The sequence below is a fragment of the Sus scrofa genome, chromosome 1 (genome assembly GCF_054392235.1).
Source record: "Sus scrofa isolate SSC_HxYL_T2T_F1_AM1 chromosome 1, Sscrofa_HxYL_maternal_Yorkshire_Landrace_v2.0, whole genome shotgun sequence".
Taxonomy (NCBI): domain Eukaryota; kingdom Metazoa; phylum Chordata; class Mammalia; order Artiodactyla; family Suidae; genus Sus; species Sus scrofa.
Genome location: NC_139383.1, coordinates 73,256,169 through 73,282,897, shown reverse-complemented (window position 1 = coordinate 73,282,897; position 26,729 = coordinate 73,256,169). Strand labels below are relative to the sequence as shown.

Sequence of the window (26,729 nt, the reverse complement as noted above, 5' to 3'; positions counted from 1 at the left end):
CCGTGGCTCAACAGGTTAAGAACTTGATTGGTATCCATGAGGACACAGGTTTGATCCCTGGCTTCCCTCAGTGGGTTAAGGATCTAGTGTTGCTGCAAGCTGCAGTGTAGCTTGCAGATACGGCCAGGATCTGGTGTTGCTGTGGCTGTGGTATAGGCCAGCAGCTGCAGCTCAGATTTGGCCCTTAGCCTAACAACTTCCATGTGCTGCAGTCCTAAAAAGAAAAAAAAGTCAGTCAATAAATAAAGAGTCTGAAAGATAGTGGATTGAGTGTATATGTACAACTGAGTCACTTTGATGTACAGCAGAAATGATCACAATTTTGTAAATCAAATATACTTCAATAAAACTTCAAAAAGAAAAAAGAGTCTGGTACATTGTTAGTACTTCATAAACATTGGTCAACATTTTTTTTTTTTTTTTTTTTTTAGGCCACAGGTGCACCATATAGAAGTTCCCCAGCTAGGTGTCAAATAGGAGTTACAGCTACTGCTCTATACCACAGCCACAGCAATGCCAGTTCCTTAACCCCCTGAGCAGGGCCAGAGATTGAACCCATATCCTCATGGATACTACTCGGGTTTGTTTCTACTGAGCCACAACAGGAACTCCTAGTGTTCTTTTTTATGATGTATGGACATTGCGTTGACCTGTCTGTGCTTCAAGGCAGGAACTGGGTCATATTTCATTCCTGGATTCCTGATGTGTGACTGAGGGTAGGTGCTCAGTTGATACTGAGTTAGTAAAACAGCCATCAGTGATGGCTGAGTAGCAGAGTAGCAGGGGGAGGGGAGGGCAGACCTCTGATACTACATTAAGTCTTGGGAGGAAGCACAAGAAGTGGTTAGGACTATTGCTAAAGAGGCTAGTCTCTTGCAGCTGCTCAGTTTTCATCAGATAGGCACCCTGCTTATCTACAGCAATGGTCCTCAACTCTGATTGCATATCAGAATCACTTGGGAAGTTCTTTAAAAAGGTGATGTCTACCACATTTGCTATCTAGAAGATTCTGATTTAATTGGGGGTGGAGTTCAGTCATCACTAGATTTAAAAAGCTCCCCAGATGATTCTAAAGTGAAGCCAAATTGCAAAGCACAGACCTGAGAGGGGATTCGGGCAGCTCTATTTTCTTAGACTGTCTGCCTGGCAGGGGCTGGAGAGTCAGACATGGTCCTGGTACCTGGCTTCAAATCACTGTGACTAATGTGCTTACATCAAGGCTGTGCTTGGAGACAGGTAAGATCACTTTCCTCTAGTCCATTGCTTTTGATCTTTATCCCACTCAGAGAGGACACATAGATTCATGCTAGAGTCCTCTGGGTCTAGTGCCTGAGCCTGCATTCTAAGCAGATCCAGTCCTGGGTCTGAAAACTTGCTCTATGGCCCCTGGAAACCTCTCTGGGCTTTAAGAGGACTGAACTTTTTGGAGACATTTTCCAGTTTAAAAATATTGATTCCATCCAACTTAAAAAATTCCGTGATTCAGAACTTTTTCCGGTGAGCTTTTGTGAGCTTGCTCTCCCATCCACAAAAAATTTGGCTCAGAGCTCCATGCTGAGCCTACGAAAATGAATGTAAATTCATCCTTATTACTCTAGGAGATAACTCGGCAAACATCATCCTCATTTGTTCTGTCACTTGGTTGTCATTTTGTACCCTGCTGCGTTCTCTGAAGACTTGGCAAAGGATTCGCTTGATGATATGATTAGCGCAGTCTAAATGGTAGTTGCTGTTCATCTTTAATGAGATTGCGACAACTTTGAGCTGTTTCACGGGGCTTGTGCAATGTGACCAGTGACACAACCCTTGTTGGGACTTGGGTGTGAATGCAGTGAGGAAACAATTTCCTTCTGTAGCCTCATCATTAACACTGTGTTTATTTGTAGGCATTTGGTTTTGTATTTACTTATTATTTACTTATGAATTCTGTCTTATTCCAATTTAAAAATTTTTGGAGTCAGCTTTTAGAAACATGCATTATACACCAAGTTAAAAATAGATGATGAAGTATTTGAGGTAGAGAATAAATAAGGGTAGAAGAAAACCGTAACTTCATGGACTGGATACGAGAATGCTTGTCACAGCATCCTGAGTAGCTCCTGTAGCCAATGGAAGGAAGGCACCATGATTTGAAATAAGCTAAATTGCCTGTACATTGAAAACACATGTATATAAACCAGAAGGACCCAGGTACAAAGCTTTTAGTGTGGGTTATTATGAGGGGGCTTCCAGGTGGATGTGGTCAGTACCATTGGCAACTGGCTCTGCAATGAGAGCAAGTTTCTTTTTTCTTTTTTCTGCCACCGGCCTACGCCAGAGCCACAGCATTGCAAGATCCGAGCTGCATCTGCAAGCTACACCAAAACTCACAGTAATGCCTGATCCTTAACCCACTGAGCGAGGCCAGGGATCGAACCCGCAACCTCATGGTTCCTAGTTGGATTTGTTAACCACTGAGCCACGACGGGAACTCCAAGAGCAAGTTTCTTATGTTTGTCTGTTTCTTACCATTTTCATCAAGGGACATAGCAAAGCATAATTTAGCCAGAATAATTTTATCAGCCGTCAAAACACTTTAACCAAATATGCACCTCTGCAATTGAATATTTATAAGAAACTGAATATTTAGAGGAATGTATGGTCAACATTCTTCATGGATATTATCTTTTGTTTTTGATATGGATTGAGCAGAAAATAATGGCAAGTGGCATGTACAGGTCACTACCCTAGATGATTTTTTTTTTTTTTGGTCTTTTTTGCTATTTCTTGGGCCGCTCCTGAGGCATATGGAGGTTCCCAGGGTAGGGGTCGAATCAGAGCTGCAGCCACCGGCCTACACCAGAGCCACAGCAACTCGGGATCCGAGCTGCGTCTGCAACCTACACCACAGCTCATGGCAACGCCGGGTCCTTAACCCACTGAGCAAGGGCAGGATTGAACCCACAACCTCATGGTTCCTAGTCGGATTCGTTAACCACTGCGCCACGACGGGAACTCCCCTAGATGATTTTACATATATCTGCTCATTCAATGCTTAACATATTTCTGTGTGGTCAGTGATATGAGCATCATCATCTTTTTACAGGTGAGGAAACCCAAACAGAAAGATGTTCGTAGCTTGCCCAAGGTCACCCCATAGTAGACTGGTGTTTGGACCCACTTCACATGGCTCCTCGCTCTCAGCTGCTGTGCCATCATTGCTTCTCTGAGCGTTTGGGGTCACCTTCTCTGAGAGGATCAAGGAGTAAGGCTTTGCCATTTGCTGTTTAAGATCAAATGGATATGTTTTTACACCTATATATATAGTAAAGTTGACATGGTGTCACGAACATAAAGGATCATGCTCAGGGCTGAAGAGCAGCCATGGTGTGTCTACACTGGGTGTCAAATGAATAGGTGATGCTGGCTACAGAGGTCTGTGGTTTTCAAGCAGAGTGTGAGGGAATCCAACAAGGTCATATGTTGGGGGGATGGTGAAGGGGAGAACTGAGCAGACTGTGTCTCACAGCCCTTTCCTCGCTGCTTCCCTCCTGTCCCCCTCGATCCACCTGAGTAGAGCACAGCCATGGGGATCTATTTGCCTTTTGGGGTTTACATACAAATGTTAATTAAAAAGTTCCAGGGCATGGAGAGCCTGTTGTGGCTCAGAGGAAATGAATCTGACTACCATCCATGAGGATGCAAATTTGATCCCTGGCCTTGCTCAGTGGTTAAGGATCTGGTGTTGTCCACGAGCTGTGGTGTAGGTTGCAGATGCAGCTCGGATCTGGTGTTGCTGTGGCTGTGGTGTAGGCTGGCGGCTACAGCTCCAAACTGACCCCTAGTCTGGGAACCTCCATATGCCATTGGTGCAGCCCTAAAAAAAAAAAAAGAAAAGAAAAGAAAAAAATTCCAGGGCAAAACAAGTCAAAAATCAGTGTTCTCTGCTATCACAACCAAAATAACTTTTTAAATCTCCACACTTATTGTTTCTTTGTGATTAAGCAACATGTTCATTGCTCAAAATATGAAAAAGCACAAAGAAGAAAGTATAAGTCATTTATAATTCTACCACCCAGCAATTGGCATTTCGACGGATATTCTTTTTTTTTGGCTTTTTGGCTTTTTGCTATTTCTTTGGGCCGCTCCCGCGGCATATGGAGGTTCCCAGGCTAGGGATCTAATCGGAGCTGTAGCCACCAGCCTACACCAGAGCCACAGCAACTCGGGATCCGAGCCGTGTCTGCAACCTACACCACAGCTCACGGCAACGCCCGATCGTTAACCCACTGAGCAAGGGCAGGGACCGAACCCGCAACCTCATGGTTCCTAGTCGGATTCGTTAACCTCTGCGCCACGATGGGAACTCCTCGACAGATATTCTTGCAGTCTTCTCCCACCCTGGTGCATTTATACAGATTTTATACACACAAACATATATACTTCAACAAAGTTGTCTTATAACCTGACTTTCAACTTAATTATATATCACATGATCATTTCTGCAACATGCTTTTTATTTTATTTATTTTTAAATTTTATTTAAGTTTTTGGAAGTATTGTTGTTTTACAATATTGTGATAATTTTTTTTTTTTTTAAATGGGAGTTGCAACATTTATTTCAGGTTCTCTCATTTTTTATTTTTTCTTTTTGGCCACACAGGAAGTATGTGGGAATTCCTGGGCCAGGGATTGAACCTATGTCACACAGCAGTAACCAGAGCCACAGTGGTGAGAACACAGGAGCCTCAACCCACTAGACCAAAAGATAACTCCCAATATTGTGATGATTTCTGTTATGCAACAAAGTGATTCAGTTATACATATACACACATCCATTCTTTTTCAGATTCTTTTCCCATATAGATATCACAGAATATTGGGTAGAGTTCCCTGTGCTATACAGCAGGTCCCTGTTGGCCAGACATGCTATATACCTCAGTGTGCATATGCCAGTTCTAAACCCCTAATCTCTCCCTCCCCCAACCTGTCCTCATTGGTAACCATTAGTTTGTTTTAAAAGTCTGTGAGTCTGGAGTTCCTGTCATGGCTCAGGGAAAAGGAAACTGACTAGGATCCATGAGGATGCAGGTTCAATCCCTGGCCTTGATCAGTGGGTTAAGGATCTGGCGTTGCCATCAGCTGTGGTGTAGGTCACAAATGTGGCTCGGATCTGGTGTTGCTGTGGCTGTGGTGTAGACCAGTAGCTATAGCTCCAATGTGAACACCTTAGCCCAGGAACTTCCATATGGTAAGGGTGCAGCCCTAAAAGACATAAATAAATAAATGAGATATAATTTATCTTAAAAAGTCTGTGAATCTGTTTTTGTTCTGCAAATAAGTTCATTTGTATTATATATCACATGATTTATATTTCTGCAACACTATTTATTTTTATTATTTTAGGGCTGCACCCTTTGCTTATGGAAGTTCCCAGACTAGGGGTCAAATCAAAGCTGCAGCTGCTGGCCTACACTACAGCCATAGCAATGCCAGATCCAAGTCACATTTGCCACCTACACCATAGCTCACAGCAATGCTGGATCCTTAACTCACTGAGTGAGGGCAGGGATCGAACCTGTGTCCTCCTGGATACTAGTTGGGTTTGTTAGTGCTGGGCCACAACAGGAACTCCCATGACATTGTTTTTAAATAGCTACATAGTATTATATTCTTTGGATGTACTATATTTAATTCATTTCCTGTCATTGGATATTTAGATTGCATCCAGTGTTCTCCCAATTATAAATAAATAATGGTTTAATAACATCTTTGTATATAGCTCTTTGCTTAGCTCTTTATTTCCTTTAAGGGGGGGATCAAACCATTTTATTCAGGGGCTTCAGTGGGGCGGGGTGGAAGGGCTTGCAGGGCAATGAGATCCCATATCCTCACCTGGCTGGGATTTCCCCAGCTTCATAGTCACTGAAAAGCTCTACTTCCTTTAAATGAACTCTGAGGAGCAGGATTTCTTTCGGTCTGACACCTAGACCCTCCCTTCACTACCCAGCAATTCATTTCCTCACTTCCGAGGGTGTTGACTGCTGATGCTCACAGCAGATTCTCTTCCTAGGTCCTCCCTTGGCTGATGGAAGTTGCCTCACCTAAGGTTACACCCCTTCTCCTGGGCAGCTTACTTCTGATGATGATGATGATGGGTGTGGTAGTCCAAAGGCCCAGCCTCTTTGCCTCAGTCCCCGTCAGCTCTGGAGGGCCAGCCCAGCTCCAGCTCCCATGGAGCCGGGTAAGGGCTTTGTTTCCAGTACATCACAGCCCAGCTCATTCTGCCCAGTCCTGCTTCCCTCCTCCCTCACAGGTGTTGAATCCTGCGACATTCCTCCTAAAACCTCCTCCACACAGATCTCCTCTTAGCATCTCCTTCCCTGGAAGCTTGATCTAAGACAAGATGTTACATCCATTTTTTATGTAATTCTAAATAGTTGGAAAAAAAAAAAGGGGTGGGAGTTCCCATTATGGCTCAGTGGGTTAAGGATCCAGCATTGCTGCAGCTGGGGCATAGGCCTGGGAAGTTTCATATGCTGTGGGCATGGCCATTAAAAAAAATAAACAACAGGGGTGAATGCTTGTTAATATTTCAAAGGGATGGGTCTATCTGAAGAATGAATAGAAGGCCGGAGTGGTTGTGGCAGAGAGATTGAGAAGGAGAGGAGTGCAAGGCGAGGGTATAGAGTGTTGCAAGGTTCATGGCAGGAAGCAGATGACACATCCAATTGGGTAATTTGAAGACACTTGAGTGAAGATACTACTTACAAAGCTGTGGGCAGGGTTTAGTAAAGCCCAGTGGGGGAGTTCCCATAGTGACTCAGAGGAAACAAATCCGATTAGTAACCATGAGGTTTCAGGTTTGATCCCTGGCCTCGCTCAGTGGGTTAAGGATCAAGAGTTGCTGTGAGCTGGGGTGTAGGTTGAAGATGTGGCTCAGATCTGGTGTGGTTGTGGCTGTGGCTGGCAGCTACAGCTCTGATTAGACCCCTAGCCTGGGAACCTCCATATGTGTAGGTGCAGCCCTAAAAAGACAAAGGGGGGTGGCTATGGGGATGAACGTGATCCCCTCGGGTACTAGTAGGGAGCCCTTAAGGATCAAAGCTTGAAGCAGCAATAGCTGGAACCCAGTTGGTCCTTGTGTGGAGAGGGCTGCCTGACAGAGACTGTGGTTTTTCAGTGGAGGGACACAGCCATCACCCTGAGGTGACCAGGTAGAGAGAAAGGTGGGGAGAGGCACCTCAGCTTCACTCGCCTACCCATTAGATCTCTTATGGGTCCCTCCCAGTTGCCAAACCCTCCTGGAAGCCAGAGAACACCGGAGCCCTTGATGCTGTCCATACAGGTCAGCCTCCAGGAACCCAGCAGACAGGGAGAAGCCAAGTGAAAGTGGACCAGGAGAGGCAAACCCAAGATCTCCAGCACAATCGTGGACACATCTTTGGCTTTATCCTAAGAGCAATGGTGTTGGAGGCTGAATGGTGTCCTCCTCAAATTCATATGTTGAAATCCTAACCCTAGTACCTCAGGAGAGAATGCCTTTAAAGAGGTAATTCAGGGAAAATGAAGTTATAGAGGGTAGGCTCTAATTCAACCTGACTAATGTCCTTACAAGAAGAGATTTGGACACAGACATCCACAGAGGGGAGACCATGTGAGGTCAGAGTACCATCTACAAGCCAAAGGGAGAGGGCTCCGAAGAGATCCACCTTGCCAACAAGTTGCTTTTGAAATTCTAGCCTCCAGAACTGTGAGAAAATTATTTTCTGTTGTTGAAGCCATACAGTCTGTGGTATTTTGTTATGGTAGCCCCAGCAGACTAACAGCATTGGAGTCATTGAATGGTTGGGGGTGGGCTGACATCATCAGATCTTTATTTTGGAAAGAGGCCCGGTTGCAGCTGAGAATAGATTAGCAAGTGGCCAGACTAGGCACAGAGTCACCAAAATAGGAGAGTTGTATTATCCAGGTGAGGAAGAAAGATCCCACTCCTAGCAATAGAGCAGAAGGGACGTGGATGGATTTGAGAGATATTTAGGAAAGAAAATCAGCATCTCTTGATAATGGATAGTACTGATCAGATATTGGTTGAATACCTATTCTGCGCCAGCCATGTCTTCTTCTAGGCCCTGAAGGGTCGATTGTCTCCTAAGTTGCCAGGGTGTATGAGTGAATGTTTGGTGATTTCTGAAATGGGAGACCCTTGAAGATGATGTTTTCAACTGTTCTCTTACTGATGGATATTTAAATGGTTTTCAAATGTATTTATATATATGTATAGACATGCAGACACACAGATTTAGTGCTATTACAAACAATGAAACAATAAGCATTCTTCTCTAAATTGGCATGTAGTTGACCTACAGCATCGTGCTGGTTTCAGGTGTACATGATTCGATACTTGAATTGTGATCACCCCAACAGGTCCAGTTGCTGTCTGTCTCCCAAAAAACAGAATTTTTTTTCTTGTGATGTGAATTTTTAAGATGTGTTATCTTAGCAACTTTGAAATATGCAATGCAGTTTATTCACTATGGTCACAGTGCTGTATGTCACATCCCCATGAGTTATTTATTTTATAAGTAGAAGTTTGTACTTTTTGACTCCCTCCAGCCATTTTGCTTGCCCCTCACCCCACTCTGCCTCTGGGATCCACCTATCCCTTCTCTGTATCTATGAGCTTTCTTTTTTTTTTTTTTTTTTTTTTTTTTTTTTTTTTTTTGTCTTTTGTCCTTTTAGGGCCACACCAGCAGCATAGGGAGGTTCCCAGGCAAGGGGTCGAATTGGAGCTGTAGCCACCAGCCTACGCCAGAGACACAGCAACGCCAGATCCGAGCTGCATCTGCGACCTACACCACAGCTCACGGCAATGCTGGATCCTTAACCCACTGAGCAAGGCCAGAGATTGAACCCGCAACCTCATGGTTCCAAGTTAGATTCGTTTCCGCTGCGCCACAATGGGAACTCCTAAGATTCCAAATTAAAAGTGAGATTAGGGAGTTCCCTGTTGGTCTAGCAGTTAAGATCCATTGTTATCACTGCTGTGGCTTGGGTCACCGCTGTGGTGCAGGTTCAATCCTTGGCCCAGGAACTGCATGCCATGGGTGTAACCAGGAAAAAAAAGTGAGTATTTGTCTTTCTCTGACTTATTTCACCTTGAATAATATTCTCCAGGTCCCTGTTGTTGCAAAGGGCATTACTTCACTCTTTTCTGTATTTGAAGAATATTCCATTGTATATATATATAGATACACCCCCCCACACACACCAATTTTCCTTTTTTTTTCTTTTTCAATTTTTCTTTATTCATTTATTTATTGGTGGACACTTAGGTTGTTTCCATATCTTGGCTATTGTAAATAATGCTGCAATGAACATTGGGGTGCATATATCTTTTTGAATTAGTCATTTTGGTTTGTTCAGATACATACCCAGAAGTGGAATTACTGGATCATATGAAAGTTCTATTTTTAGTTTTTGAGTAACCTGTATATTGTTTGCCATAGTGACTACAGCAATTTACATTCTCATCAACAGTGTACATGTCTTCCCCTTTCTCCACATCCTCTCCAACACTTGTTATTTCTTGTCTTTTTAAATAATAGCCATTCTAATGAGTGTAAGGTGGCATGTCATTGTGGTTTTTGCAGCTGTGGCTGTGGCTTAGTCCTCAGCTGCAGCTTTGTTTTTTTTTTGTCATTGTGGTTTTGATTTGATGTTCTCTGAGGATTAGTGATATTGAGCATCTTTCCATGTACCTGTTGGCCAATGATATGTCTTCATCAGAAAAATGCCTATTGAGGAGTTCCTGTCGTGGCTCAGTGGTTAACGAATCTGACTAGGAACCATGAGGTTGCGGGTTCGGTCCCTGCCCTTGTTTAGTGGGTTAAGGATCTGGCGTTGCGTGAGCTGTGGTGTAGGTCACAGACGCGGCTTGGATCCCACATTGCTGTAGCTCTGGCGTAGGCCAGCGGCTACAGCTCCGATTTGACCCCTAGCCTGGGAACCTCCATATGCTGTGGGAGCAGCCCAATAAATGACAAAAAAAAAAAGACCAAAAAAAAAAGAAAAATGCCTATTGAAATCTTCTGCCCATTTTAATTTTTTTTAATTTTTTTTTTTGTCTTTTTGTCTCTTTTAAGGCCACACCCATGGCCTATGGAGGTTCCCAGGCTAGGGGTCAAATTGGAGCTATTGCTGCCAGCCTGTCACAGCCACAGCAATGCCAGATCCGAGCTGCATCTGCGACCTACACCACAGTTCATGGCAACACCGGATCCTTAACCCACTGAGCGAGGCCAGGGATCGAACCTGCAACTTCATGGTTCCTAGTCAGATTCATCTCCACTATGCCATGATGGGAACTTCTCTTCTGCCCATTTTTAAAGATTTTTATTTTTTCCTATTATAGTTGACTTACAATGTTCTGTCAATTTCTGTTGTACAGTGAAGTGACCCAGTCATACAGATACATACAGTCTTTTTCTCATACTATCTTCCATCACGTTCTATGGCAGGAGATTAGATATAGTTCGCTGTGCTATAGCAGAACTTCATCACTTATCCATTCTAAATGTAATAGTTTTCGTCTACGAGCCCCCAAATTCCCATCCATCCCACCCCCATCCGCCTCCTTGGCAACCACAAGTCTGTTCTCTATGTCTGAGTTTTTCTCTGTTCTTTAGATAGTTTGTTATTGCTGGACTGTGCTTCACCTTCCTTCCTTGGGCCCCTTAACCCTGCCAACATTTTTGCAAGTAACTTCATTCAGTTTGCTTTAGTTAAAACCATTTGGTATACCAGCTGTTTTCAGGGCCCTGCCTGTTATAGGGAATGTGCATTTGGCTTACCCTGAAGATCAAAGTTAGGGAAAAAAATCAGGGGCTCCTCTGAGACATCCTAGTTTACCCTCTCACAGTGTCCTATCTGGTCCGTCGCTTAGTCTGTAGGCTGTCTCCAATGGTCCTGAACGAAGGCCATGTTTGAGGAGAGGCTTGCAATGAGCCTCTGAGTCTCTATGGAGCCACAGTGACTTAGGGTTGCCCATGACTGGTTCCTGCCCGGAGTTAGACTGGGTGTATGATAAAGTACCTCATGGAACTCCTGGCAGCTTGCTTCCCAATATGATATATACAAAATCTACAGTGGAATAGTCTGTCCTCAAACTCACTGGCTCCTCATACAGATCATGGATCCAAGAAGTAGGCTTTCAGTTTATCATGGAGTAGTTGTAGCATAATTGTTTTTAAGTTAATCTGATTTATTATTGTCCAGAAAGTTTTTCACCTTCACCTAAATAATCAGAGCATCAGTTTATACCTTGACTTCTTTTTTTAAAAAATTTATTTAATTAATTTTTTTTTTGACCTTTTGCTTTTTCTGGGGCCGCTCCCAGGGCATATGGAGGTTCCCAGGCTAGGGGTCCAATCGGAGCTGTAGCCACCGGCCTACACCGCAACCACAGCAACACCAGATCTGAGCCGCGTCTGTGACATACACCACAGCTCACGGCAACGCCGGATCCTTAACCCACTGAGCAAGGCCAGGGATCGAACCTGCAACCCCATGTTTCCTAGTTGGATTTGTTAACCACTGTGCCACGACAGGAACTCCTATAACTTGACTTCTTAAAATAAGTTTCCTATCCAAACAAAACCCTTTTCAAATTATTGAGAAAATAGTCAAGGATTTTAGGTTGGATGTGAAAGTGATTAATTTTATGTGAAGGTCTTTTTTTTTTTTTTTTGATTAGGGCCACACCTGTGGCATATGGAAGTTCCCAGGCCAGGGCCTGAAGCGGAGCTGCAGCCACAGCAATGCCAGATCTGAGCTGCGTCTGCACCTACACCACAGCTCATGGCAATGCCAGATCCTTAACCCACTGAGTGGGGCCAGGGACTGAACTCTTGTCTTCACGGATACTAGTTGGGTTCATTACCATTGAGCTACAATGGGAACTCCTGAAGGTATTTTTAGTAAGGGAATTTATGGTTTCCAATGGGGGGGGAACACCAAGCAAAGAAACCCAAAAAATAAGGAACCCAACATTTAAACACTAGATTTATCTTTACTGTGGTGGGGAGAAAGTGAATATAGAAAAGTACATAGGCAGTTATAATAACCTGAATTTTCATAATCAGAATAAATGAGTGTTAGCATTTTGTCATACTTCAGATCAATGTTTTAATAAGTTTATTTTATTATTGTTTTACCCCTTGCCCTTTAAAAATGACTTTGAGTTCCCATTGTGGCTCAACAGTTTAAGAACTGACTAGTATCCATGAGGATGTGGGTTCGATCCCTGGATCCCCAGGATCCAGTGTTGCCATCAGCTGTGGTGTAGGTCGCAGACGCGGCTCCAATCTCACATTACTGTGGAGTAGGACAGCAGCTACAGCTCTGATTCGACCCCTACTCTGGGAACTTACATATGTATGTAAGTATGGCCCTAAAAAGCAAAAAATTAAAAATTTTAAAAAGGCAAAAAAAGTGATAAAAATGCCTTTAAAAGTCCCATGGGATCCTCTCTCTGGTCCCATTTTCCTCCCATGCACCTAGGACAAATTATAAAGAATTTGATATGTACCCAATCTATGCTGTTAGAACATAGAATAATTTCTTTATTTTAACTTCTATAAGTCTTATGCAATTGCATCACAATTTATATATCTAATTTCCTGCTGATGGACTTTCTGTCCCCCCCACCAGTTATCCTACTACAAACGATGTTGAAATGAACATCCTAGTCCATGTTTCATTGTGCATTTATTTTTCAGAAATTATACCTAGAATTGCTAGGAGTTGCTAGGTCATGGGGATATGCTTACTTTCAGCTCTAGCAGATAGTGAGGACTGATTATTTTAGTCAATTGATTTTTCTTATCACATGTGTAGCCTTAAACAATATGTAGTATTTCTTCGTGTGTGTGTTCCAGTTTTTAAGACTGTGCAATTTATAAGGAGATCCTGCTGAATAGCATTGAGAACTATGTCTAGATACTCATGTCGCAACAGAAGAAAGGGTGGGGGAAAAAACTGTAACTGCAATGTATACATCTAAGGATGACCTGACCCCCTTGCTGTACAGTGGGAAAATAATAAAAAAAAAAAATTCTATTGTGTACAAAAAAAAAAAAAAGACTGTGCAACAAGTTACCCCAAAATACAGTGGCACAAAACAACTATTCATTATGTTCACAGATTCCAGGCGAGGCTCAGAGGGGTCTAGGGCCTCGGCTGGAGGACCCAAAGCCTGGAAATAGAATTTTTCGAAGGCTGGTCCACTTGCATGTCTGGTGGTTGATGCTGCCTCTTACCTGAGGCCCTAGCTGGGCTGTTGGCCAGAACATCTCCGTGAAACCTCTTCATGGGGTCTGGGCTAAATGACAATATAGTGGCTGGGTTCTAAGGGTAAGTGGAGAGAGAAAAGGGGGAGTAAGCGGGTGAACCAGGCAGAAGCCATATCATCTTTTAAGACCTACCCTCAGAAGTACAGCAGTTACTTTGACTGCATCGTATTCGTTAGAAGCAAGTCACAATGGCTGGCCCATATCCGAGGGGCAGGAAGAGAGCCTCCTTCCTTTATTTCCATGGAGCTGTGTCAAATCTTAGTGTAATAAAAGCATGTGGCATGAGATATGCTGCAGCCATCTTTGGAAATAAAATCTGCTACAATGTATTTTTGTTCTTTTTTGTAGTAAGAAATTTTTTTCTGATTATAAAAGTAGTACTACTAATTGCAAATTTTTTTTTTCAAAAAATGCAGAAAAGTATAATGAAGAAAATAAAGCCTACCAATTATTCTGCCATCCAGAAATAGCCAGTTAACATTTTAAATGCATGGATGCATAAGAATTTAATTAATTTTTATGTAATTTAGCAAATTTGGCAAAATATCATTGACTTTTTTCAGTGTAAATCAATAGAGCTTTACACCATCATTTAAAAAATAGTGATGCCTTTCATTGTATAAACATATTGTTTTGGAGTTCCCGTCATGGAGCAGTGGTTAACCAATCCGACTAGGAACATTGAGGTCGTGGGTTCGATCCTTGCCCTTGCTCAGTGGGTTAAGCATTGCTGTGAGCTGTGGTGTAGGTTGCAGACGTGGCTCAGATCCCGCGTTGCTGTGGCTCTGGCTGGCAGCTACAGCTCCGATTCGACCCCTAGCCTGGGAACCTCCTTATGCCGCGGGATTGGTCCAAGAAATGGCAAAAAGACAAAAATAAATAAATAAATAAATAAACATATTGTTTTGACTTATCCAATACCCTCTTTATGGACACTTAGGTCATTACTAAATTTTTACCATTTTATTTGTCTTTAAAGTTTAGGAGTTCCCGTCATGGCACAGTGGTTAACAGATCTGACGAGGAACCGTGGGGTTGCAGGTTCGATCCCTGGCCTTGCTCAGTGGGTTAAGGATCCAGTGTTGCTGTGAGCTGTGGTGTAGGTCACAGATGCAGCTCGGATCTGGCATTGCTGTGGCTGTGGCGCAGGCCAGTGGCTACAGCTCCGATTCGACCCCCGGCCTGGGAACCTCCATATGCTGCGGAAGCGGCCCTAGAAAAGGCAAAAAAAAAAAAAAAATAAAATAAATAAATAAATAAAGTTTACATAAACAGTATTATACTGAATGAAATATTTGGTATTGCTATTTCTGCTAAAATTGTGTTTTTAGGAGTTCCTGCCGTGGTGCAGCGGAAACGAATCCGACTAGGAACCATGAGGTTGCAGGTTTGATTCCTGGCCTTGCTCAGTGGGTTGCCTTGAGATATGTAGGTCACAGATGTGGCTTGGATCTGTCATTGCTGTGGCTCTGGCATAGGCTGGCAGCTGTAGCTTTGATTAGATCCCTGGCCTGGGAACCTCCCTATGCCGAGGGTGTGGCCCTTAAAAGCAAAAAAAAAAAAAAAAAAAGAAAAATTTGTGTTTTTAAGAGTAAAGTTAGTACATGTAGTAATTATCTGTTTTATCTTTTTTTTTTTGGCCTGGCAGCTGGGAGCTACAGCTGCCAGCCTACACCACAGCCAGAGAAACTAGGGATCCGAGCCACATCTGCAACCTACACTACAGGTCATGGCAATGCTGGATCCTTAACCCACTGAGCTAGGCCAGGGATCGATTTTGCCTTCTCATGGATACTAGTTGGGTTTGTTAACTGCTAATCCACAATGGGAACTCCCTTAACTTTGTTTTAGTTTGTTTAACTCTGTTATACAATTACATCACAATTTATGCATCTAATTTCCTTTTGATGATCTTTTAGGTTTTCCCCAATTATGCTACTACAGATAGTATTGCATGAACATTCTGTTACATGTCTTGTACATTTATTTTTCAGAGTATATGCCTAGTCATGGCTGCTGGGTCATGGTGGGGGGGTCTTCTCATTTTCAGCTCTACTAGATAGTAAGAACTGATTTAGTCAATTGATTTATTGGCATTGCCTTCACTGAGCCCCCAGATTGCTGTTGAATGGATTTCTGAGGTTTCTTAGCAAGAATTGGCACTTATTAGATTTAGGGTACCGCTTCAGTTCTAAGTGCATGCTCATGGACAGTGGGATGACTGGAATACATAATTTACAGTCACTTATAAGAATGAAGGCAGGAGTTCCTGTCGTGGCACAGTGGTTAATGAATCCGACTAGGAACCATGAGGTTGTGGGTTCGGTCCCTGCCCTTGCTCAGTGGGTTAATGATTCGGCGTTGCAGTGAGCTGTGGTGTAGGTTGCAGACTCGGCTTGGATCCCGAGTTGCTGTGGCTCTGGCGTAGGCTGGTGGCTACAGCTCCAATTTGACCCCTAGCCTGGGAACCTCCATATGCCACGGGAGCAGCCCCAAAATGGCAAAAAAGACAAAAAAAAAAAAAAAAAAAAAGAATGAAGGCAGGTAGGAGTTTCCTTGTGCCTTAGTAGGTTAAGGATCTGGCATAGTCACTGCTGTGGCTCTGGTTACTGCAATGGCACAAGGTCGATCCCTGGCCTGGGAAATTTTGCATGCCATGGATGTGGCCAAAAAAAAAAAAAAAAAAAAAAAAAGAGTGGGGGTAGACTTTAATAGCATTTTTGTGATTTTGCATTTTTGTGTTTTATTTGAAAATAATTCTAAAATCTTAGAAATACGAAGGTTTCATGCTCCTTTCATTTACTCAAGAAGTCTCTTGTCAAATATCAGAGTGAAAACACTTTATGCACTTTAGGCATAAAATCACTAAAGCTAGTCTAAATAAACCTCAGAAACAGATGGTGTGAAGTCTCTAAGAAGAGTGACTTTATATTGAAAGAGAAGCAGACAGTCATAACTCGTTTGACTTCCAAGGCTTTTTCTGTTCTTTTTGTTCCGTTTGAACAATTTTGAGGAGTTTGCTTGCTAATGGAGGCCTTCATTGGTCAGCTAGTTCCTTGGATCAGATTACATAAGGTCTTATCCTGTATTCACAATGGCACTTTTTGTCTATAAACCTCAGTACATATTTAAAGACACATTAAGAGAAGTTATTTATCTGCCATCAGATGGCTTAGTGTTTTGATTTTCTGACAAGAGGTTGGTATTATTTCTCTTCTATCCTGATCATGCTCTATACTAAGCAGCTGCACTAGATGAAGTTTTTAAATGAAATATTTGTCATGCAGTCTAGTGCCAGTGAAGACTTTGTTTTATATGTGCTGCAGCTCCTTCCTTAAACCACAGTGTAAGACATCCCAAAGTCCCAATCCATATTTCTGCTTGTGTTCTTATTTTAAAAGAAAAGGAACTGGATTTCTTATAGATTGCAGTGTCTATTTTGAGTAGAAATATTTTCATTGTTTTGTTCCAGCCCTGAAAAAGAAACCAGGTCGCCTCTAGCTGAGGGTTCTTGGCTAGCCAAGTGAATCCTCTCAGATTTTAGGTTGCTGGCATGCATGATTGGGCCACTAGAATCCTTATGAGCTTCTGGGAGTGAAATAGAGATGCTGAGAAAATGTGAAACAAAATTTCAGTATGGAAAATTACCCCACAAAGAAGTGACTGGTAACATAAAATATGATGTCACCGCCTGATTGTCCATAATTGCATTTGTGATTGACCCTGTTTGAGGATCCTCTTTGATGTTCTTAAGGGTTCTGCTCTTTCTCTCTCTCTCTGATTTATTTATTCATTGCAATATAGTTGATCTACAATGTTGTGTTAGTTTCAGGTATACAGCAAAGTGATTCAGTTATACATACACATATATCTACTTTTTTCGGATTCTTTTCTCTTTATAGGTCATTATAAAATACCGAGTTCCCTGTACTATACAGTATGTCCTTGTTGGTTATCTATTTTATAGATAGTAGTGCGTATATATTAATCCCCAACTGCTAATTTATTTCACCCCCCTTTCCTCCTTGGTAACCATAAGTTTGTTTTCTATGTCTGTGGGTCTATTTCTGTTTTGTATATAAGTTTGTTTGTATCATTTTTTAAAAAGATTCTGCACATAAGTGATATTATGTGGTATTTGTCTTTCTTTGTCTGACTTACTTCACTTAGTGTGATGGTGTCTAGGTCCATCCAGGTTACTGCAAGTGCCATTATTTCATTCTTTTTATGGCTGAATAATATTCCATTGCATAAATATACATCTTCTTTATCTATTTATCTGTCAGTGGATGTTTAGATTGCTTCCATCTCTTGGCTGTTGTAAATACTGCTTCAGTGAACATTGGCGTGCATTTATCTTTTGAATTATGGTTATCTCTAGATATATGCCCAGGAGGGTTCCCTTTTCTCCATACCCTCTCTGGCATTTATTGTTGTAGACTTCCCCCTTTTAAAAATTATAGCTGATTTACAATGTTGTGCCAATTTCTGCTGTAGAACAAAGTAACCCAGTGATACACATATATACATTTCTTTTCTTATATTATCTTTCATCATGTTCTATCCTGAGATATTGGCTATAGTTCCCTGTGCTATAGCAGGACCTCATTGTTTATCCATTCTAAATGTAATAGTTGTTTGTAGACTTTTTGATGATGGCCATTTTGACTGGTGTGAGGTGTTACCTCATTGTGGTTTTGATCGGAATTTCTCTTATAATTAGCCATGTTGAGCATCTCCCTTTCTTTGTTTTTTTTTGTCTTTTTGTTTTTTGTCTTTTTGCTATTTCTTTGGGCTGCTCTCGCGGCATATGGAGGTTCCCAGGCTAGCTAGGGGTCGAATCGGAGCTGTAGCCACTGGCCTACACCACAGCCACAGCAACACCAGATCTGAGTTGTGTCTGCAACCTACACCACAGCTCACGGCAACGCCAGATCCTTATCCCAATGAGCAAGGGCAGGGACCCAACCCGCAACCTCATGGTTCCTAGTCAGATTCGTTAACCACTGTGCCATGACAGGAACTCCCTCTTTGTTTTGTTTTTGCTTTTGTTTTTGTTTTTGCTTTTTGCATACTGAAGTTCCCAGGCTAGGGGTTGAATCAGAGTTACAGCTGCTGGCCATAGCCATAGCCACAGCAATGCTGGATCTCCAACACACTGAGAGAGGCCAGGAATCAAACCTACACCCTCCTGGATACTAGTAGGGTTTGTTTCCACAGTGCCAAAATGGGAACTCCCCCTTTTATTTTTTGCCATCTGTATGTCTTCTTTAGAGAAATGTCTATTTAGGCCTTTTGCCTAAAATGTCTATTTTTTGATTGGATTGGTTTTTTACTTTTGATACAGAGCTGCATGAGTTTGTATATTTGGGAGATTAGTTCTTTGCCAGTTGCTCCGTTTGCAAAGATTTTCTACCATTCTGTAGGTTGTCTTTTTATGTTTTCCTTTGTTGTGCAAAAAGGAAAGATAAAAAGACTTTTAAGTTTCATTAGGTCCCATTTATTTATTTATTTATTTATTTATTTATTTATTTATTTATTTTTTGTCTTTTTGCTATTTCTTTGGGCCGCTCCCGCGGCATATGGAGGTTCCCAGGCTAGGGGTCGAATCAGAGCTGTAGCCACCGGCCTATGCCAGAGCCACAGCAACGCAGGATCCGAGCCGCGTCTGCGGCCTACACCACAGCTCACGGCAACGCCGGATCATCAACCCACTGAGCAAGGGCAGGGAGTGAACCTGCAACCTCATGGTTCCTAGTCGGATTCGTTAACCACTGCGCCACGACGGGAACTCCTCATTTATTTATTTATTTAATTTATTACTCTAGGAGATAGAGCTCTCTTTTTAAAAAGAGACTCTTCCTACTTTATAAACAATGACTACAAATAAAAATGATGAATTATTACAAACTACAAAAGCAACCATGAAGAATGACATCTAGGAAACTTTGCTGCCTGTTCTTGAAATTTGTGTTTCAGAGTCATTCTTGAATGACTCATCATAAAAGCAAGTTTCCCAGACGATAATGATACAGACAAATCTTAAGGAAAATCAAAATAAATAAAAACTTCTTTTTTTTCCATAGAAAAAACTCTTATTGTGGAGAAATATGCATAACATAAAACTTACCATCTTAAGCATTTAAAAACGTACAGTTCTGTGGCAGTAAGTGCATTTACATTGTTCTGCAGCCATCACTGTCATCCATCTCCAGAACTTTTTTTTCATCTTGCAAAATTGAAGCTCTGTCTATTAAAAAATACCTCCCCACTCCTGTAGCCCCCGGCAACCACCATTCTACTTTCTGTCTCTGTGAATTTGACTATTCTAGGGGCCTCATATAAGTGGAATCATTTACTATTTGTCCTTTGTGATTGGCTTATTTCATTTAGCATAAGGTCCTCAAGGTTTATCTATGTTGTACATGTGTCAGAATATCCTTTTTATTTATTTATTAAACAATTTTTTGTCCCTAAATGCTGAGAACTGGCAGTTAAAAACAAAGAACTAAGCATTTATCCTGCTTTGTTAGTTTTCTATTGCTATGTAACGAATATCCATATGTTCAGGGACTTAAAAACTCCACCAAGTTCCTGCTATGGTGCAATGGGTTAAGAATCTGAATGCGGTGGCTTGGATAGCTACAGTGGTATGGGTTCCATCCCCAGCCCACCACAGTGGGTTGAAGGATCTGGCTCGGATTCATTACCTGGCTGGGAAACTTCTGTATGCCTCAGTTACAGCCATTAAAAAAACCCATAGCAATGAGTGTGTGCACGCACACACACATACCAAACTGCTAATAAATACCTCTCAGAAATCCTGATGGGCTTTTCTGTGTTTTCTGCTTAGGGGCCCAACAAGACTAAATTAAGGTATTGAAAAGCTGAGATCTTGTCTAGAGGCTCCAGGGAGGAATCTGCTTCCAAACACCATCAGGTTGTTAGCAGAACTCAGTTCTAGTGGCTGTAAGACTGTGGTCCCTGTTTCCTTACTTCCTGCCATGAAGGAGTCACCCTCAGCTCCTAGATAGTACTTATAATCCTTCTCATGGGGCCCCTTCCAACTGCAAAGTTGGCAATGATATATCCTGTCTTTCTTGTTCTGCATTCTAACTTTCTCTTCTGCTTCCTGTGCAAATTCCCTGCTTTAATTTTATTTTGTTGAAGTATACAGCTGACTTACAATATTGTGTTGTTGGGTTAGTTTCAGGTGTGAAACAAGGTGATTCAGTTATTTATATAAATAAATTCTTCAAATTCTTTTCTACTATAGGTTATTGCAAGATACTGAATATCATTCTTTGTGCTATATAGTACCTTACTTTCAAAGACTGAATAGTATTCCATTGTATGTGTAGAACACATTTTGCTTATCTATTTATTGATGGCTACTTGAGTTCCTTCTATCTTTTTTTTTTTTTTTGGTCTTTTTCTAGGGCCGCACCTGTGGCATATGGAGGTTCCCATGCTAGGGGTCGAATTAGAGCTGTAGCTGCAGGCCTACGCCAGAGTCACAGCAACACGGGATCTGAGCAGTGTCTGCGACCTATACCACAGCTCATGGCAATGCTGGATCCTTAACCCACTGAGCAAGGCCAGGGATCAAACTTGCAACCTCATGGTTTCTAGTTGGATTTGTTAACCACTAAGCTACAACAGGAACTCCAGAGTTGCTTCTATCTTTTGACCATTGTAAATAATACTGCTGTGAACATGGTATACAAATATTTGTTGGAATTCCTGCTTTCAGATCTTTTGGGTATATACCCAAAGTGGAAGTGGAAATGCCGGCTCATATGGGAATTCTATGTTTAATTTTTTGAGAAATCACTGCATTGTTCTCAATAGTGGCTGCATCATTTTATATTCTCATCAACAGTATCCAAATGTTCCAACTTCTCCTTGACAGCCCTAGTTTGTGTGTGTTTATGTGTCTGCATGTTTTAATAATAGTGGTTCTAATGAGTGTGAAAGAGTCATGGAAATATTTAATGTCAACACATGTATAGATATATTATCCTCTTGAAAGACGTTATGAAAACAAAAAAAGATCAATAAAATCTTTGTACATCTTTGAGATTGTAGTTGACTGTAAGCTTATATTACCACAATTGAAGTACTGGATTAAAGGTATATACATTTGCAGTGTTTGCTGCTATTTATACTCTGAGAGTTTCTAATCCCTACCCACCAAACAAGACCAGATATTACCAATAAAAACTTATTTTGCCAACATGATGACCATGCTTTTATTATATTATTTAGGTTCTAGTGAGAGTTAATATCTTTTCATCTTTTTACTATAACTCTCAATCAAATGGATTGAAAAGTGCTCAGTAATTTCCCAAGGAAAACTGGGGTTCTGTTACCAAGGTAAGGATGAATATATGCTGCATAGGCAAAAGCAACATATTTTTATAGTTGTAATTTTCACATTTTAACATTTGATTCATCTAGAATGTATTTATTTATTTATTTATTTATTGTTTTTTCTTTGGGCTGCTCCCACGGCATATGGAGGTTCCCAGGCTAGGGGTCGAATCGGAGCTGTAGCCACTGGCCTACGCCAGAGCCACAGCAACGCGGGATCCGAGCCGCGTCTGCAGCCTACACCACAGCTCACGGCAACGCTGAATCGTTAACCCACTGAGCAAGGGCAGGGACAGAACCCGCAACCTCATGGTTCCCAGTTGGATTCGTTAACCACTGCGCCACGACAGGAACTCATGATTCATCTAGAATTTATTTTAATGGCTTTTCTCCTAAATGGTTAGCTAGTTATCCCAATATTATTTACAGAATAGTTCCTCTTTTCCCTACTGATTTTTAAGTGCCATCTTTAATATATTTTAAATTGTATAGACCTGAATCTTTTTTGATGTATTTTGTTCTGTTGATTTGTCTTTCAAGCCTTGTGCTAGTACTACAGTACTGCTTTTTTTGTTTTTGTATTTTGACTGTGACAAAAAATATGGATCATACCTATGCCACAGCACTGACCTGAGCTGCTACAGTGACAATGCCAGATCCTTAACCTGCTGCATCACAAGGGAACTCCTACAATGTTTTAATTTCTATAGCTTTATAACATATTTCAATTGCTGATAGGACAAGCCTGCTTTTTTCTTCTTTTTCCCCAGAGATTTCTTGCTAGCCCTACATGTTCATTCTTCTAGAGAAGTAATTTTCCGTCTTGGTAACACACCATAGTCACTCAGGAAGTTCTAATAAACATTTTGCTCTATTCTCAGAGGTCCTGGTTTAATTGCTCTGGGCTGCAGCCTGGGAGCAGAGAGTTGTAAAATCTCCCCAGATGATTCTAATGGGTAGCCAAAGTTGAGTACCACTTTACAAGATGAAATTTAAGATGACTTTGTTCCATTTCTGTTATGGTTTGGGTGTGTATTGTATTGAATTATAGATTAATTTGGAGGTAATTGACATCTTTTTAATGGTATGTTTTTCTACCTGATTCAATTACAGTTCTCTGGTTGGGAAAAAAAAAAAAGCAAAAACAGATTTTAGCTGACTTAAAGAAAAAAGGTAAAATAAAGGAATTCCTAAAAGGGTTTGGAGTAGCTCACAGATGTGAAGGACTGTTGAAGAGTAGATTAGGGGATGACAAAAAGCAGAGCAGTTTCAGGGATTTGGAACCAGTCAAATACAACTCCATTCCCATTCCTCAGCTCCACCAGCTTCCCAGCTTTGAGATAATTTGCTCAAATTTCAGATTCTGAGAGAGGATTCAATGATCCTCGCTTGGGTAGCTGGTCCACCCCTTGTCTGGGAAGAGGCAGGACACCTGGATGACAGTTCGAGCACTGTGGGGCAGGATGCCCAGAGATAGGACATCAGTAGCTGTTCCAGAGACCAAGGGCTGGATGTTGGAGGGAAGGGGGATGGGCAAGGACAGTAACGATGATAACAAGGGTGACAAAAATAGTACACCAGTGTAGCAAGCCATTTCTCTTAATTTACTTATATTTTCTTCAGTATTCCTTGGTCGTTTATAGTTTTCTTATTTCATTTGCACATGACTTATTTTACTTATTTATAAGTGTTTTATGCATTTTAACACTTAGAAATAAGCAAAATTAACTCGTGCAAATTACTTTTTCCACTGTGAACAGAATGTTTTTGTTATTTATTTTTTACACTGGAATGATCAACGTGTAAGAAAGTTTAGTGTTAAAAAAATTCAGCTTTTTGAGGTATTTTGAGAAAATTTTTGGGGTCTTTTTTTTTTTTTGTTTTTTAGGACCACACCCATGGCACATGGAGGTTCCCAGGCTAGGGGTCGAATCGGAGCTGTAGCCGCTGGCCTACACCACAGCCACAGCAACACCAGATCTGAGTTGCATCTGCGACCTACACCAGAGCTCATGGCACTGCCGGATCCTTAACCCACTGAGTGAGGCCAGGGATGGAACCTGTGTCCTCATGGATTATTAGATTTGTTTCTACTAAGCCACGATGGGAACTCCTGAAGTGGAATTTTTTTCTTTTCTTTTTTTCTTTTCACTGCCTCACCCCTGGCATATGAAATTTCCCAGACTGGGTCAAATTAGAGCTACATCACAGCCACAGCAATGCCACATCTGATCCACATCTGCAACCTACATCACAGCTAAAGGCAATGCCATACTTAATCCACTGAGTAAGGCCAGGGATCAAACCTGTATCCTTAGGGATACTAGGTGGGTTCATAACCTGCTGAACCACAATGGGAACTCCTGGAATTTTTTTGAAATGCTTTTTTGGTATCTCTTGAGATGATGTGATTTTCACCGTTAAAAATTATGATGATGGGTTTTGTCAATAGAGTTCATACGTTAAACCATCTTTGCACTTTTTTTTTTCTTTTTAAAAACGTCATTACAGGAGTTTGGCACAGTGGTTAACGAATCCAACTAGGAACCATGAGGTTGTGGTTTCCATCCCTGGCCTTGCTCAGTGGATTAAGGATCCGGTGTTGCCGTGAGCTGTGGTGTAGGTTGCAGAATTGGCTTGGATCCCCTGTTGCTGTGACTGTAGTGTAAGCCGGTGTTGACAGCTCCAATTCGACCCCTACCCTGGGAACCTCCACATGCCGAGGGAGTGGCCCTAGAAAAGCCAAAAAGTCGAAAAGACAAAACAAAACAAACAAACAAAAAATCATTACATTTTTCAAATGAACTCTACTTGGTTTGGTATACTATATTGTTAATCTAATGCTGTATTCTACTTAGTAATGTTTTATATAAGATGTTTTCATCAATAATTTGTACTTAGGGTGTTTTTGTGATTGATTTGTAGTTTTTTTCTCTTTGTTTTCAGCTGGCTGTCAAAAATATTTGGAAAGCTTGAATTCTTTTACTATCTCTGGAAGGGTTCAAATAGTACAGAGAAAAATTATCTTCTTGATGACATCAAGGAATTCACACGTGAAATCAAATAAACCTGGAGCTCTTTAAAACGCCTTGTCAAGATTCGCCATTCATTCCACCATTATTCATTGGAATAAATTTTACTGATTCATATATTCCTAGAAAATTCTTAGTGCCTTCAGGTTTTACATATATTAGTAATGTTAAATGAAACATCCACCTATGAATATATATTTTTAAATTTGATTGAAGTATAGTTGATTTACTGTGTTGTGTTAATTCTGTATAGCAAAGTGATTTAGTTATACATACATATATATATGTACATTTTTTCATATTCTTTTCCATTATGGTTTATCACAGGATATTGAATATAGTTTTCTGTGCTATACGTAGGACCTTATATATAATAGTTTGCATCAGCTAATCCCAAACTCCAAATCCATCCCCACCTACCCCTCTTCCCCTTGGTAACCATAAGTTCACTCGTGTTATATTTTAGATTCTACTCATATGTGATATGATATGGTATTTGTCTTTCTCTGACTTAGTTCACTTAGTATGATAATTTCTAGGTTCATCCCTGGTGCTGCAAATGCTATTAAACTTATTCTTTTTTATGCTGAATAATATTCCATTGTATATATATACCACATCTTCCTTGTCCATTCATCTGCTGATGGACATTTAGGTTGTTTCCATGTCTTAGCTATTGTGAATAATGCTGCTATGAACATAGGGGTGCATACCTATAATTTTTTCAAAAAAAGTTTTTGGCATATAGTTGATTTACAGTGTTGTATTAGTTTCAGTTGTATAGCAAAGCGAATCAGTTATACATATATCCATTCTTTTTTCCTGTATAGGTTATTACAGGTCATTAAGTATACATCTCTGTGCTATACCATAGGTCGTTGTTATCTATTTTGTATATTGTAGTGTATATGTGTTTATCCTATCCTCCCAGTTTATTCTCCCCCGCCAATATTTTCCCCTTTGGTAACATAAGTTTGATTTAAAAATCTGTTTCTGTTTTATAAATGAGTTCTTTTGTATCATTTTAAAAATTAGGTGACACATATAAGTGATTTATGATATTTGTCTTTTTTTTCACTTACTTCACTTGCTGTCATACTTGGTATGATAATCTCTAGGTCCATCCATGTTGCTGCAATTGGCATTATTTCATTGTTTTTTATGCCTGAGTAATATTCCATTTGTGTGTGGGTATGGACATAGAGGTGCATACATGCCTACAAATATTTTTAATTTCCTTTGTGCTTGTGCCATTTTTTTCCTTTTTGTCTTCCTAATTTTGTGTATTTGGGATGAGTCTAATGTTCCCTGTGTGTCCTACTAAAGGACTATTTTGATGAATCTCTTATGATTGAGGTTTGTTTCAGGATTGTTTAAAATTTTACTATATACTATTCTCCATCTTAATTTTTTTTTTTTTTTTTTTTTTGTCTTTTTGTCTTTTTTGTTGTTGTTGTTGTTGTTGTTATTGTTGCTATTTCTTGGGCCGCTCCTGCAGCATATGGAGGTTCCCAGGCTAGGGGTTGAATCGGAGCTGTAGCCACCGGCCTACACCAGAGCCACAGCAACGCCAGATCTGAGCCGCGTCTGCGACCTACACCACAGCTCACGGCAACGCCGGATCGTTAACCCACTGAGCAAGGGCAGGGACCGAACCCGCAATCTCATGGTTCCTAGTCGGATTCGTTAACCACTGCGCCACGATGGGAACTCCTCCATCTTAATTTGGAAAGTAGTATATGTTGTCTCATAAAACATTGCCTTTTAAGTCTGTGAATATTTTTTTACTATTTATGAAAATGAGGTCTTAAATATTTCTGACCAATATTAAACCATGTAAGACAGGAATTGGGACAACTAGTTTGTTTGCCTCTTTGTGATTTCAGGGTCAATGCAAACAGGGAACAAAGCTGATCTGGATAAGTGAGGACTCATGTTAAGAATTCTTTCTTCAGATTATTAGAAAAAGGCTTCACCTGCCTCATTCTGGAGG

General features: G+C 41.0%; 1 long non-coding RNA gene across 1 annotated transcript; it reads left to right on the top strand.

The window, feature by feature from the left end:
- Positions 1 to 1,076: 1,076 nt before the first annotated feature.
- LOC146406144 (uncharacterized) lies at positions 1,077 to 24,789 on the top strand. The gene is made up of 2 exons (XR_014831642.1): positions 1,077 to 1,236; positions 24,651 to 24,789. It is a non-coding gene; the product is annotated as an uncharacterized LOC146406144 (long non-coding RNA).
- Positions 24,790 to 26,729: the final 1,940 nt, after the last annotated feature.